This window comes from Lepisosteus platostomus, chromosome 7 (assembly GCF_059453375.1).
Source record: "Lepisosteus platostomus isolate fLepPlt1 chromosome 7, fLepPlt1.hap1, whole genome shotgun sequence".
Classification (NCBI taxonomy): Eukaryota; Metazoa; Chordata; class Actinopteri; order Semionotiformes; family Lepisosteidae; genus Lepisosteus; species Lepisosteus platostomus.
Window position 1 is genome coordinate 41,781,099 of NC_142617.1, and position 16,584 is coordinate 41,797,682.

Sequence of the window (16,584 nt, forward strand, 5' to 3'; positions counted from 1 at the left end):
TGAGCCCGTCAGGAGGTCCAGCCGGGGACACACCGCCTGCCATCAGTGACTGGATTTCTCCAGCTGGTGATGCACAACTGGCTGAGCACCACCGACGGTAGGGCCGGATTAGCCAGCCAAGGCTCTCACGCCCTGCTTGAAATGGTGACCCCTTTGGCCTCATGTGTGCCACAAGGGATGTACTGTACCTCTCCTCAAGTAAGAGCTGGACCTCCTGTACGTCACTGCATAGCTCGCAGTGTGTTAAAATACACAATGCTTTAAAAGATGGGCATGCAGGAGGGGGCCATCCACACTGCTCACTCTCCCCTTCGGCGGCCGTGGAGTCCTGACGTTAACACCCAATCGGTGATAATATTCTACTATTCAGCAGGTCCATTATGAAAAATGAGGTTGAAAACCACCTCCAGTAGGCTGTATGTCTATCTGTATACTGTCAGTGCAAGAATATATCCAATTTTATAGTTCCTTTAACATTAGTGCTACATTATTGCTACAGCTGCATGTTTAGTTTCAAAGTCCCCATCAACAGAAGGCTGCAAGGCTGCAATAAGTGACGATCTGGAGGAAGTCTTGGTAGACGGTGAGACGGTAATGGTAGACGGTGATGGTAATTAATATGGATTAATTTGGAAAAGAGAGCATGCATACATTTTTAACATCAAAACAATACTGCATACTGTTCTTGCTGTTACCAGGTGCCGGCCATATGAAAACTCGCTGAATTCAAAACAGCTGGCTCATTAATCTCACACTCTCACATGGAAGTAGTCTCTCTCCTGGGTTAACAGTAACGTACCGTACCTTGGTCGCAAATGTTACCTTATATGGAACACTGATATGAAGTGTTAAGCTAAATATCAGGAAAACAGAATATAGAGCGGTAATTTTACAGACAAAAACCATAAGGTCAACTGGCACTACAACATAAAAGACTTCAGGTAAGAATCACCAGCATGATCTGTTTTAGACAACTTACAAATTCAAGGGTCAGGGGATTAATGCAGTAGGAAGAGATTTTCCAAGGGTAGATTCAATACAACAGAGGTTGTATTCTAACAGAGCCAGATGATTAAAGCTGTTGTTGAATCAGTGAGAACTGGGTGACATCAATATTTGCAATTAATTACAGTACCTTAAAGATGTAATTATCTTAAAGAGCACTTGGATCTATTCCATTTCATAACACATTTCTTTTTTGTTCCCACTTTTAATTGTACTCCTTTAATGCAGACATGCAGTTAGGCCTGTCCATGGCATCTTCATTCATTCTGCAGACGTGGCAATTAAAAGACTTAAATGTTTACTATTGACGAGTATCAGCTTAGGTCCTTAATTTTATGGTGACATCAGTGGCACCAGAAATTCCGACAGGAGTATGGAAATACTTAAGCGCTTCACACTGAAGAAAACCCAGCAGGAAGCAACTCTGGCCAAGTGTCCTTGATCTTTGAAGAACTTCTGGAATTCCTGAACTGGCATGACTCTTTGAACAGATATCAGGTCTTCCCTGCTGTGCCCCTGCAGCCTCTCAGGCTTTGGAGCAGCATCTGACCCCTAATGAAAATGTTAAATGCCATGCGTGTCCATTTTTAAGTGCCAGAAGAGGTGACCAGATTTCTTTAGCATGCTAAGGACACCCGCCCCTGAAGGTCATACTATCAGAACAATGTTTGTCCTTGTGGAAAGAGAAGCAAGTGAAGCAGTGGGGATTACGTACTGTACAAAGGGGTCAGAGTCCAGCAGCCATTTTCATACAACTTTATTACTCTCAACAGTATTACTCTCATCAGATAGTGCCCAGAAATGACATTCTGAACCAATTTCTATCAATCTGTGTGAAAAACTTTCATCTCCCATGATCAGAAAACCACTTATCCTGGGAAGGGTCATGACAAACCAGAGATCATCCCAGAAGTGCAGGGTTTCTCTCACAGGATGAGAGATTCATCGCAGGGCTGCGAAGAATGGGTCAATTTCAAATAACCAATCCAGCCTAGACAGCCTGTTTTTGGGAGAAATACTCCACACAGACCACATAAACCAACTAGAATTGATGCCAGGGTCTTAGGTCCGTGAAGCAGGAACACCGAACAGTATGCCGCTGTAATGAGCTATAACAATAGTATTGTGTATTGTTAGTATACACTAATATTAATTGATTTGGCCTTTTAGATTATGGTTACTCAAATGGAAGTCTTTAAACCACCAGCAGCCATGTCACCCTGCAACTCACAACTGGCAACTCACTGAAGCTAAGCAGGTGTGAGCCTGGTCAGTACCTGGATGGAGACCTCCTGGGAAAAACTAAGGTTGCTGGTGGAAGAGGTGTTAGTGGGGCCACCAGGGGGCCCATGTGGGTCCTAATGCCCCATTATAGTGACGGGGACACTATACCTTAACAGGCGCCATACTTTGGATGAGACGTAAAACCGAGGTCCTGACTCTTTGTGGTCATTAAAAATCCCAGGGTGTGTCTCGGAAAGAGTAGGGGTGTAACCCCGGCGTCCTGGCCAAATTTCCCATTGGCCCTTACCCATCATGGCCTCCTAATAATCCCCATCTATGAATTGGCTTCATTACTCTCCTCCCCACTGATAGCTGGTGTATGGTGAGCGTTCTGGCGCACTATGGCTGCCGTCGCATCATCTAGGTGGTGGTGGAGGGGAGTCCCCATTACCTGTAAAGCGCTTTGAGTGGAGTGTCCAGAAAAGCGCTATATAAGCGTAAGCAATTTTTATTATTATTATTATTATTAACTGAAAAATGATGGTTTTAGACAGGTTTTCCCTAGGGTTCGCCAGAAAAGAAATGTTATACGGATAATGCTTCGTTCCAAACCCAACAAAAAGTCTTCACCAAAAGTGAAAGCAGAGTTCAAAACAATGAAACAAAAACCTAAGGAGGAAAGAAAAACTTCAATATTGACAGTTCAGCACACAGCACTGGGAAGGCAAGTACGGATGTGGTTTCTTAATAGACATTTTCAAATGTTTGCAGACTGAGAATGGATAACCACTGTCTTCATCTATAATTTTGTTTTACAGATTTTTTCCAGGTGAGAACATCCACAAACTCAAAAGAATACTATAAATGCAGGCCTGGTGGTGAAAGAGCAACAGCTCAACACTGCCATCCCTACGCCCCGACATTTTGCCCACACGAGAGCCAGAAGTAAGCCACTGCTCCACTGGATAAATCACAACCTGTAATAAAGCTTTTTTCGAAACACACAAGTAAAAGTGTTCTAATTCAATAATCGAGATCACACAGTGACCAACAGGAGTTACCAATACCAATGGAGTGAAACCACAGTTCTGGGATTGCACATCAGTAATCACTAAAACAAACAAAAACACATCCTGTATGATTCTCTCATGTATATAGAAGTGTATCATTTGTTTGTGGGTTCACCATTTATATTGTCTACTGCTATACAACAAATTGCCCCTTGGGGATAATGAAGACTCTCTCTAGAGACAGCCTACAAATTAGAGACCTGTTTTGCAGGTCTCAATTTCAGGAGGTAAAATTTAAAGTGGTTTTAACAAGGGAGGTAGGTCTAAGGAACCTTTTCTTTGCAGGAAACACACATGAAGGAAAAGTGTATAAGCCTTACACACCACCAACAAAAAACCATCACTGATGGAAAAAAATCACCACAACAGTTTCCCATTTCCATAGTGCTACTACTGTCACTGAAGTGACATTTAGTAGTCACTGTATTGCAAAGCCTGTTAACTAACAAATCAGGATCATTTACTGTATATACTTTCGATTATTTTTATTACAAGGGTGATCATGGAAAACAGACTTGTTTTTCAGTAAGGATTTTCACCACTTGAACTTTTAAGACTCCACTGCGGTTTCCTACACTCAATGTTGCTGTAATGAACTAATAATGGAAACCATATGTTGATTCCATGTAAATATAATCAGACCTATGCATCTCCTCAAACTATATGGCAGAGAAAGCACGCTCACACCTTACTCCTCACGTCTTCCTCGTTAACTCCAGCTTTTGAAAAGGTCTCCCAGGCAATGCATCTTCATAAAATGGAAGAAACATTGCTGTGAAAATAATAATGATTCTTATTAAACTCGTTGCCAACCGCGGTAATTCCAGGTAATGGGAAGAAACTGTCTTGGGGAAATACGATTCAATTTTGCCATTTCTCCAGCAAAGATGAGTTCACTTTTTCCCTTGTTGTGAATCTTCTGTACTAAAATTTAAGTCACCTGCTTCTAGCAAAAGTATTTTGCACAATAAAAATCATGCAAATATTTTGTTAAGCAGCAATAAAATAGTACTTTCATGACCTAGCATATCCTAAATGTAAATATGGAAACTTGATATTATAGTAAATTAAGTTTACTATAATTAAGTAAATATTTAAATCTACAAATGATTAGAATAAGAAATGAACAGGCACCAATTAAATAATTTGATTTTATTTGGAAATGTAACATTATGTTATCGTATGAAAACCCAGCATTTTTCTACAATCATAGTAAAATAATTATCTAATTGATCCCCAACTCCCTGATCTAACCTTGCTCGGTTTTCTGTAAAAAAGAACGCAGTCATTATTTAGTGCTTTATAACTTTATAAAGATATTTTTTTTTATCTTCTTGGGGTTACCATAAAAATTGGGTTGCAGAATCTCCCTCCAAACTTGAAACCCTTGGGATTTGGATAAGTATTCATAAAATATGCTGTCGACATGCCGAAGAACAATTTTCCAGAGAGTGCCATTCCCATGGAAACATGTGGTCCTGCCAAAGTTACTTTTCCAAAATTAGATAAATCAAGCACAAACACAGGCAGGGGTTTGTGGGTGCTATGGTCGTGATGATGGCACTGCACTGGGGAAAGAGCAGGACTGTCACCACGTCAAGACAGGGTCACTCACAGAGAGTGGAACCTAATACTACAGTATCCCGAAAATGTCCACTTGTCATATTCTGGCAGGTTTTCATTTTGCTGTAGAGCAAAGCAAATTCAAGGTAAAAGCAAAAACAGGTGTGGCAACACCCAATACAACACATGATATCAGAGGAAAGAAATGCCTTGGGGAAATGCCAGTTGAATCAATCTGGGAAAACATTCACTAGGTTGGCTAAAATAAAAGAGCTGCCAGAAAAACAGCCCACAAACATTAAGTCTGTCTAGTTGTTAAATACCAAGATATGAGGTGCAGTTCTAAAACAGTTACAAATCCAGATTTGAAATAATCAGGTGCATTTGAATGACTTTACAAAATTACTGCTGTATACACAGTAAATTACATACAGTATATACTGTATTACCCTTAAAAGGTAGCGATAAAATCTGATCTAGAACCACAGAAATGAATTAAGATGAAATAACATGGTATATTGTTTAAGAGTCTTAGACTTCGAGTCCAAAGACTGGACTCTAATCTCCATCCAAACTTGAAACCTCTGCAAATGAATGAAATCTCTTTGAAGGTGGCGAGAGTGCTATTTCAACTGATCTGCTTGTGGGATAAATAAAAGAGACCCTTAGGTCTAACCCACTGAAGAACTACTGCCCCAGGGTTTAAGTCAGTCAAAGACAAACCACATACTGGATGTCTGCCTGGGTTACAAATAAAGTCACAGTTCGTGCTTGGCTTCAATAAACCAGATCAACTTTATATACTACAGTGAAATAATGTGCTTTCACCCTTGCACCATCATCATGCAGCATCTGCTACTTATATAGTCTGAAGAAAAAACAATACAGATAAACAAGATTTCCTGGCAGACCCAGTAATATACTCATTAATACTGCACAGGTTGTGCTAATAACCATATAAATGCAGCAGAAAGTTTATTTCTACAGGAGAAAGGGAAGACTCAAAAATGACCCAATCAAAAATCACAGTGCTCTGTTTGAGAAGAGATTAATCATAAATAAATGGAAATAATCATAAAGGTGCTGTCCTTAGCATGGACCAGTTGCCGGTATATTTCAGTTCATGCCTTTCTGATGCCAGAATCCAGAATGAAAAAGCTCCATCAAGAACAGTCTAACAGTTTTTGTTTATAAAGCCTGCCTCAGACCCATCAGCCTTTCTTTTTATTAAGGGCACAAACGCAGGGAACGCACTCCGATGGTCCCATGGTAGCAATGACAATATGCTTACGCATTTCTGTACAACAAAAGCAAAGGACATTCCACAATCCAGCCATGGCTTTGATGCGTTTTTATGACCCGGGCTGTAAACCCCATTCCCTCATCCTGGTGGGGCAACAAATTGAAAGCAGCTTTGACCTTTGGCCCCTTCCACACATGACCAATCCAGTGCTGCAGTGCTAAATGTCCTGATTTATGAAACCCAAGATCCTTTGGATAAATGAAAACTTGATGTGCAGAAGGAGATTTAGGAAACTGATAGTCGTATATACTATTTTCCTAGCCATTAGCTTGGGTCAGAGTACTTAGTGCACTGCAATGCTTTGGCTATTGCAGTCTTCACAGGAACACCTTTCATAGGAATTATACATTTTCTTTGCGAGAATGAGCTAACTGAAAAAAGAAATTCTTTTATGAGGCCACCTTCTCTCATCACCTGGTCTTGCCTTGTACAGAGTCTTGTGTGTCTGCTCCCTCTTATCACCAGTGTTGTGGACCTGCAGAACACCGAAGTGGAGCTGTGCTTTAGGACCCAAGTAATTTATACAAAGAACGATAATGTGTTTCTGGGAGATTTACACACTGAATAATTTCCCTGTTACTGTACAGGCAGTAACTAAAGGCAAGGAATATTGTTTAAAGCTTGCAAATACCATCAGATTACAAAGGCCCCTTCTTTTGGCGAATGGGGAAAAAATTAATCACTATCTTCATAGGCGTTAGATCATCATGTTGTTGGAATAAAAACAACTAACATCTTAATAATTTAAGCAACTTTATTATTTAGCAGCACAATGCAATCATTTTTCAGGGAAAATATTAACCCCTACTTGTAAAAAGACTGCAGATGTGGAAGGGTACTAATAATTTTAATAATTATTAATAATTATAATTTACCTTTAATAACTGGCTTGTGGGACAGCAGTGGCACAGTGGTTAGCATTGCTGCCTTGCAGTGTTGGGACCCTGGGTTCAATTCCAGACCTGGGTTCTATCTGTGTGGAGTCTGTATGTTCTCCTCATGTTTTATGGGTTTTCTTTCCACAGTCCAAAGTCACACCAGTAGGATAACTGGCTTCTGGGAAAATTGGCCCAAGGAGTGAGTGTGTGTGTAACCTGCCATGGACTAGCATGCTGTCCAGGGTGAACCCTGCCTTGTGCCCGTAGCTTGCCAGGAGTGGCTCGGGCTTCCCCACAACCCTCTACTGGATAAAGTGGTTAGAAAATGGGTGGGTGGGTGGATGGATTGGTTTATGTCGAGTTACAATGTACACACAATGAACGTAATTCAGTATTGCTAAAAGAGCATGCCCGCAGTTTTCAAGATGATAAAACCTTTGAGCTGAATCACACCAGCACGCACAAGGAGAAATTTTCACAATCACAAATAGTCCCCAGACACTAGTAAACCCCTGTGTGGGCAGAGGTGGTGGTTTGATGCTGGAAAGAAAAGGAGTCCAACCTGAACCAGACCAGACCAGTGGTCCACGCACAGGGTTCTAGAATGACAAAGGTTCATTTTTGTCGGAATGGTAGAGCAGCACTCCAGCAGTCTGACATTGAGACTCTCCCAGTGTTACGACCCCAAGTGTCTAGGGGTAAAGGGGTGTAACATTTAGGATAATTCTTTTGGAAGCAGGTGGGTTTTGGTGAGGGACTAGGAAGCGTGATAACAAGGGTAAGGAACTAGAGTAAAATGGAGCTGGCTAGGACAGTGAGGGAAAGCTAATCTGACTACAAAAGAAAACCCGAAACACACGGTCTTTGGCGTCTTCAACACCCTAGCTAACCTGCACTGACTACCCAAAACCATACAAGACAAATGGCACTCACCCGTACTAAACTAGTGTACAAATACAAAATCAACTAAGTGTGTAAAGTGTACCCAACAACCTAAACTAACCTTATATACAAAAGTTCACACAAAAACACAAGTGAACCAGGAATACAAATAAGGGAAAACAAGAGTCATCAACAGGAGCAGGGTACAAAAGAACACAAAAGTTGAACATGTAACACTGGGGCAAGGTAATGGCAAAACAAGGATGAACACACAAACAAACGAAAGTACAAAGAAACTTACAAAAAAAACACAACAAAACAACAAAGCCGAAGCTATACGAAAATACACACACACAAAGCAAAACAAACCAACAAATGAAGCCGAAGCAATAACCAGAAGCGACGCAATAACCAAAACCAAACGGGACCGAAGTCAAACGAAAGGCCTCTCCTTGCTGAAAACCTCCATGTTATATGCTGAGAAGATGTGTTCTGATTGGCTGAGAGCTAACTGATGATGATGTCATACTGAAAGTGTGGTGTAATGGTGGGCCAATGGGGAAGGGAAAACAATCAAGGGTCAGCAGTGTGGACATAACAGAAAAAACACACACAGAACACACACTGGGATGTAACACCCAGTACTCCCAACAGTTCCACCAGTCTCTCAGTCAGGTGTGTCCTACTCTTTGGTGCAGGTCACAGAACAGAGGATCTGCCCTCTGTCTCCACACAATAGATAAAGACTGACCCCAGAAGCTTCAGCTGCCTAGTTTTTAAACAGGTACCCATCCAAATACAGCTTTCTGGGTAATGCAGTTCAGATAAAGGTCACCATTTTAGAGCTCTGTCACCTTCTCACAGCTCCATATCTATACAAGCATGAAAGCAGGTGGCATCAGCAAAATCAGGATTGAGGACTTCCAAGCTATCAACTGCATGCCTCTCCAGAAACGTGTGGATGTTTTGGTACAGGGTGGTTACACAGTTATCCTGTTCAAACAACTGTAGTGGAAGCAGTGGGCTACATGGCATAGTACAAGACATGCAAATGGGTCAGATTTCATGCTGAAGTTAACTCCCTGAATAACCCGTAATGCATTTTATTTTAACTTACTGCCCTGTGGGCCAACGTCAACTCAATAAAAGACACTGCAGCAACCTCAAACTTTGTATTGAAAACAAATCACTCACAGGTCGACCAGTGGAAACCCAGTCCTAGTTTTGGCCCTGTGACATCAAGGCACAATTGTATTTTGGATAAAGTTTTAAAACCCAACATTTTTGTTTATTAGAAAACAGAGAAAACCCTCTTCCAGGATTCTGAACTACCAATTGCAGAGAAATTCTACAATTTTACAAAGATGGCTTAAAACAAAAGTAAAGTAAAGTTTGTTAAAGCTCATTGCTACTGTTCTAGAATCTCAAGCCCGCTAAACCACATGAAGGGAACCTTCAGAAATAGCCATTAAACATTATAAGAGATCATTTTAACTTACACAGATGGAAAATTATATAAGGATCTGCAAGTCAAATGAAGTACAGCAAAAGCCAAAAACTGTGTAAATATGTTCTGCTGTTCTCAGATGTCGTGTTTTTACATGCATCAGTCGAGAATGAAAGGTATACTTTACAGTTTATTAAAAAATCACTGCAGGGTTTCAAATCAATTCAGTCAACCCTGCAGGATATAATGCTTGCACAAACAGAAACAGGCGATTACCAAAACTGAAGCCGGCTTCTTCCAAAGCAGTTATACAAGTTTTTGCAGACTGTACATTTGAAAATAAGGGGTGCAGGAAAAGCCCGTAATGTAATTAGAGAGTAGATTCTCCAAAGAACTCAAAATAGTGATGGCTGATGACTGAAAACGTAGTATGACCATAAAGTTACAGTTCTAGCCAAAAAATCGACATTATGCAACTAGTGAAATTGTTTTCTGTCCAATGTGTTTTTACTTGCCTAACAATGTTTTTTTTTAAAACACTTTAACCTCAAGTCCTCATGGGAAGTAAATTTGCTCTCTATTCATGTTGAGAAAGAGATTTGGAATGCTCATCTACTTTGTCTATTTCTTTTCTCTTTTGTTTTTTAATATCTCATACTACATGAAGGGACAAAAATACTTAGAAATACAGAAAAGGTCACTCACTTTCAAGTTGGCAACTACAGACTACGACAACTCCTTCTGAAACTAACAAAATATAATATACTGTATACACAATGTACACAACCAGCTGCTAATCAAGAACCTGAGTTTCACCAGGTCTTGCAAATCACACTGTTTGACCTTTTGACAATGATTTTCAGTTACTGAGAGTCAGCTGCCACTGACAAAATTCGTTGAAGTCACAGAGGAAATGGCAATATGTATCCTTCCTAGAATCAATGTTCTATTGGGTATGTTTGTGGTTATCACTTCTTCTGAGAAACAATATTATTATAAGAAAAGACGCTGCTGTTTCGGTGTAGAAGGACAAACCTGTAATCAGCCGTGAAAATCTGTTAAGATCTTGAGCCATTGTATTGCGAAAGCAAAAAAATTGCTGAAAGCCAGACGAGCTCAAACAGAGAAAAGACCATCACCAAACCTCAGAACCCAGAGCGGAAAGGATCTATTGAACTCAACTCACTGCTGACAATTTCTCCTTCCAGAATTTCACTATCCATTTTTTACATTGAAGACTGACAGACCGTTTCTCCAAAAACACAGTTGTGAATGATGTGCCCCAAAGGCCAATACTCTGTCCAATGTTCTCAGCCCTGGGTTTTGGAAACACCCTCTTTGGTACAGTAGGTTGTTCCAACCTCATGAGAGGCTCTTAAGCATAAAATGTAGGACAGCTTGTTCTGTTTAATCTTATGCAACATGTTTCAAAGAAGTCTTTGAATATAGGAAATAGGACCTTAGGAACAAGTGGGGCATGACCACACAGCACCCCAGCGGGTACTAACATCGACAGTGACACCCATGGGGCATGCAGTGCACTAGTACAGCGCATAATTGTCCACTTAGCTCCCTGAAGTGCAAGTTAAGCTTGTTCCCCACACTCTCTTGCCTGTCTGCCACATTTCACCTTCCAGTTTTTTGTATAATTTTCTGAACAGGCAACCTAACTTCACAAGCATGTTACAGAACAGGAAAGACACAGGGCTCAAGTCTTTCCCCTTTTGCCACATGTTTCCTGCTCTGTACTTTCAGAACATAGTGCATCACACTAAGCCAGAATATGTGCAAGTTATGTGAAAATGAAAGCAAAGGCTGTTTACTTTTGAAAGCGCTTAGGGACAATTATTGAAGTGCAGTAATAAAAGTTAAATCCTTGGCAGTCCAAGATATAAAGAGTGATTTATTAACCTATCCTTGGAAATAAACCATGGTTATTGGCAGACCTATTATTTGAGAAACTATTTAACCCTACAGGGCAGTAGCTGTCATTTTCAACAGCTTTATTAGGAATACCAACCCAGCACAGGCCAAGAGACGCGCTTGAACAGGGATCCAAGACGAATGCAACTCAAAGCTGTGGAGGGTCAAGCCAAAAGAAAGCGTTTTCCCATGCTGCCTGATCGTTCCCTTCATTTCCACGGTTATTTTACCAGAGTGTTCACTGTTCTGCGCAGTGTCAAGGCAGTTTTGGAAATACAGTAGCAGTCTGTTGTCTCCTATTTGTGTGTTTAAGAACCTAAGGAGGGACCTATGGTTGGCTCTCGTAACTGGAGTAGGGATCTCACCAGATATAAAGTTCTGATGGGAAAAGTGGTTTGTTTCCACTCATTTGTTCAGTGGATGAAGCACTGAATCACACTTAGTTTCTGGGCTGAAAAAAAGGCATAGAGGGACTGTTGGTTCTTGGAATGAAATAGCCAATAAGCTGCTGATTGCAGCTATGGGACTGCAGGTAACAGTTGGATAGTATTTGGGGATTGACTATCTACTAGAAACTACACTAGGATGGACCTAGAGCTGTCTAAACTGTAGCCCTAATAGTTCTTTACATCCTGGTATAATCTCTGCAATAGAGTGATTGATCACGTTTCCTAACTTTCCCATAGTTGTGCAAAGCAAATCTGTCAATTTCATGGCAAATTAAAACATCTTTACCTGCTCACCCAAACAACATTTTCGGATAAAGGCAAAAGCAGGAGATACTGTAAGTACTGTACCATGTACAATTTGAAGGGGAAAATGACCTTCTTCAAGAGGCTATGGACAAAAACAAGCAGGGAGGAAAAATCCCCAAACTCTTGTTGGGTCAGAGTAGCTATACGCTCTTGTGAAGGTCACAGCTGGCATATTAAGGACACACAGCATACCAGATATGCAGGAATGACCTCCTCTTCCTGCCTTTATCAGATGGGGAAACCACAAGCAACTAATGTAGCAACCAAACAAGCTAGGTGGCTGAACAGCCCTCTTTCACATCATGTTCTGCAGTGCACAGTACAGAAAATCTAAAGTATAGTGGAGCACAGGACCTGAGGGCTTCAAATGGGCAGAAATGGTTTTGCCAGAAAGCACAGCAATAACTAAGGTTCTTCTTGTTTGTGGAAAAAGAGATTAATTTTAAAAAAATTGGAAACATACATTTCCATACGTGTATCATTGTCTGTTCCTTACAGATTTTGAAAATGATCTTCGGAAGCAATTAGTTATTCTACAGAATGGAACAGTCCCTGAAATCTTGTTTTCCTGTAGCAATAACTTTGTTTGCTGTTGGAAAACAACTGAGCAAAATAATTGTAGTAGAGTGACCTTTTAATCTATTATATCTTTGTACTTCTTACAGAATTAGAAAGTTCCAATGGGACAAAATTAGATTATTTTATATACATAAGCAAGTAAATAAAATACACACCCAACAATTACTCACAGTCTTTTTATGGTTACTTAATTAAGAACAGAACGTTTCTTAATGGAAATGTAATTATCAGATCTAGGCTTTTTTGTTTCTCTTTACCGCCATTGCCTTGGGGCCGTAATCATTTAGGGACTGATGTCATTTTCAACAGACATAGCCTCAACAAATGACAATAACTATGCGGATAACAAAAGGCCGCATTGTATCTCCCCTTCATCTCTTTGTCAGGATGCCGTAGTTATTTTAATTTGAAGAGAGAAGCAACTGAGCTACACGGGCCAGTACTCATGTCCAGGAGTCTAAAGATCATCTAACCCACCTCAATCCACAAAAACAAAATGCTAACACTTCTTAAATTATGGACAATCACTGTCCATCAGTACACATCAGAAGTGGGCTACTGTACAAGAGACACGTCACTGAGACATCTTCAGTAGACAAGCCTGTACTCTGCTGCACTGCAGCTATGATCAGTGACAACACTGCGATCATTAAAGGTCACAGTTTTTAATCTTGCGCCTACAGTTTTTTAAAGGCCTCTGACAAACCTTCAACTACCCTCTTGTTTTCAGATCAAAGTTTGTTGACTTCTTGAGAGTCCCTGAAACACAAACTGCAGGACAAGTGGAATCTGGAGGGGAAGATTTGCCCAAAGAGAGGAAGGAGGGTGGAACAAGCTAAACAGCCATGTTGTTGAAGTCAATACCATAGCCTCTTTCAAGCAGCTGGAACAAATGTTTGCATCAATTACCTACCAACTACACATAAAAGTGGATAGGCCCAGTGACCTCCACTAGATTATAACCTTTACAACACCTGTGACAGTTGAAAAGTACCAAGTTGCAGACAAAACTAAAACTCTTTTATTCACTGAAGTAAATGGCAATGCTGCCAAGTTAGAATTGAAAATAAAATCTTTAAAAGACAGTAATTACGGGAATTGTAAAAGCATCTTGCAACCTAGAAGTCAAGCATCTACTCTTCTTAGATGTCCACCACAAAAAAACATCAGTGGCAGGATTTAAGACTATATCCTAATAGGAACAGAGAGATTAATTCCACATTAGAAAGTAGAGTGAAAGCATAAAAACCACAGGGATTCAACTTTAGCCAAAACCCACTGCAAAATATGCACCCTACCCCAACACACAGGACAGTTTATCAAATACCTTTTATGAAATAAGGCTGCTTTTAAACCAATGCAATTAAAAAAAACATAAAACAAACATGTCGAAACAGCTGTTTGACATAGCCTTACACGCATATATCTACAAAAAAATCTCATCTTGTATGGTTGCTTCACCTTTCATTCTACCTTTGACCTTATATACTGTAAGTGAACAATAGTATCAATCAAAAGCCACACTGCCTACTTTTATTAGATCTCCATCTGTCATTTGACAAGGACTTGTTAAACCTGCAGGACCAGAGTTGTCCATCCCTACTGTACTCACTTGTCCGAATCTTGTACCCATTGCTTGCCAGGATAGGCTCCGGCTCCTTCTGACCCTGTACTGGATGTTTGTGTGGTTTTATGAATTCTGACCTTCCCATCACCTTTTGATATTTAAACACTGCAGATCACACCATGTATACTATCTCAGCACCTATTTAGATGTAAAAAGCTTTGGTTGGTAATTAACTCTACTGAGTTTCAATACAATTGGTACAGATGTTCATAATGAAGATGTGGAAAGGATTGAAAATACACAGATCAGGCCAACATCTTAGCTGATACAGGGTCTTAGTTTTGCCTGACATTTAATGGCTGCCTAGACCAACATGAGCGATATTGAAAAAGACCGGCCAATCACTACAGGCTAACTGCTTCTTGGATATCTGATCATTTTAAACCACATACAGTAAATACACAATGTTTCATATACAGTATACAATATTTCATCCTTATGATGTTTATTAGTACTTTTCCAAAAATCTAGTTCTGTTCTATGCTAAAGATTAAGATTTCACAATGACAAAACCCAAAACTATACACAAACCAGATTTAAACCATATTTGAAAAAAGTGAAAAATATTACACAGATGTTGTACTGCACTTTATCTCTGGAAACCAAAGGGTTCACAAAAGACAAAGGTTAACAAAGAGTTAGAAATCATCTACAGACCCACCAGGCTGCCTTAGATCACTGCAAAAAACATTTTCCATATGGGAGAAATAGGAAAATCTTTTTAAGTGCTCAGACATTAACAACAGCAAGAGTATGCAGTCACAATATTTAGATGGATAGTGCAAGTTTCTAAATCCCGGAAGGGCGGTGTGTCTCGTAGCACCTGAAGACCCGGGAGGATCAAACTGAGCCAAGGTAATCAACCAATTTAGCTCTTTAAGAACTGAAGACCAACTGCAATGTCCTCCTCTAAAGAGACAGGCAATCAGAGATTTACCCACAAATGACTTGATTGGGTACAGGAAAATAAAATGGAAATAATAAAAAAATGATCTGCTTGATTTATTCATACCTCATGACTGGGAAAACTACCATCCTTGACAACACTATGAAACTCTACACTAGGTGGCTGATAATCATTAGGAACAGGCTGTTTATGTTCTTGCAAAACCACTCATTATCCCTCAGGAAAATCACAGATGGCACTTTCAGACTCAGCAGCCATGCTGGGAATACTAGAACTAGACTGTCTTTTTCACAGTATGTATGAATAGTTGGCTGATAGTTTTGACAAGTTTTAAGCAAATAGTGAATGAAGACCTACTGTATCGACATGACTTACAATTATTACAGCTAGCTATTTGGCTTTGCACTGCTGCCTTGATCCCACAGGACACAGTTTCACAGGCTTAATGATAGCAATTATATAATGTCGTTAACCCCCCACTCCTGACATCAGGTGTTGTCTAGCTTGTAGATAAATAAGGTGAGATTATTTCAGTGTTCCCTGCATGGCTGCAGTTTTCTTCACGTTTCGCAAGTATAGAATACAAGGGAAACAATGAGCAGCAGAATGAATCATACACTCAGGACAAAGGAGTGGCCTGGCTTGTGTTCAGAAAAGATTAGATCTCACCAAAAATAAATCCTTCCTGAGCATTTTGACGAGGCTTCTGGCAAAAATACTCCTTAACTCTTCCCTCCCCATAGGTACATCATGCAAAGTTGAACAAAGGTGAAGAAATGAATCACTGAGGGCTACTCATCACAACAGCAAAGCTGGAAGCTGGTCATGACTGAAATGAAAGTAGAAAATGACTATTCATATTAAAACACTCGTTACAAAAAGCAAAACTCCACCCGGTCCTGTCCTGGACACCTGCTGCTATTTCCTTTCCCCCAGGAAAGCCAGTCTACAAGAGAAATTCTACAGTGAGAAGTAAAGAGGCGAGCACACATTTGGAAAAAAAACAACAGTAAAAAGGTTCACACCGCTTGTTGTAAAACAAATGAAAAGACCACACGGTAAACTATTTTACAATACATTATCAGCCTCTTAAACATCTTAATGACCCACCTGATTTCTGAAACCAAACTGCTGTAGTAAATGATCATGCTGAGTGAACATCATTAAGTTTTGGACTCTTAAATGGGGGAGGGATATTTTAGTAGGTAAACAAAACAATCTAGAGATTAGATTTTCCAGCTGCCATTCCAATATAGAGGAAAGCATTACAGGACCAGATTTGAATGATGCTCATATTAGGGTGGGAGTCTCAATTTCCCCCATTAAAAATCATTCTACGCAGAACAAGTTGAAAAACAAAGGTGTGGCATCTGGTCATTCCTATCACTTATGCTGAAGTTCTTCCTTATAATGAGATCCAT

The 16,584-nt window shown here is 40.1% G+C and overlaps 1 protein-coding gene across 1 annotated transcript in view; it reads right to left on the bottom strand.

Moving 5' to 3' along the window:
- optc (opticin) overlaps positions 1-16,584 on the bottom strand; it is a 132,612-nt gene that overhangs the window by 112,523 nt on the left and 3,505 nt on the right. The window lies entirely within an intron of this gene.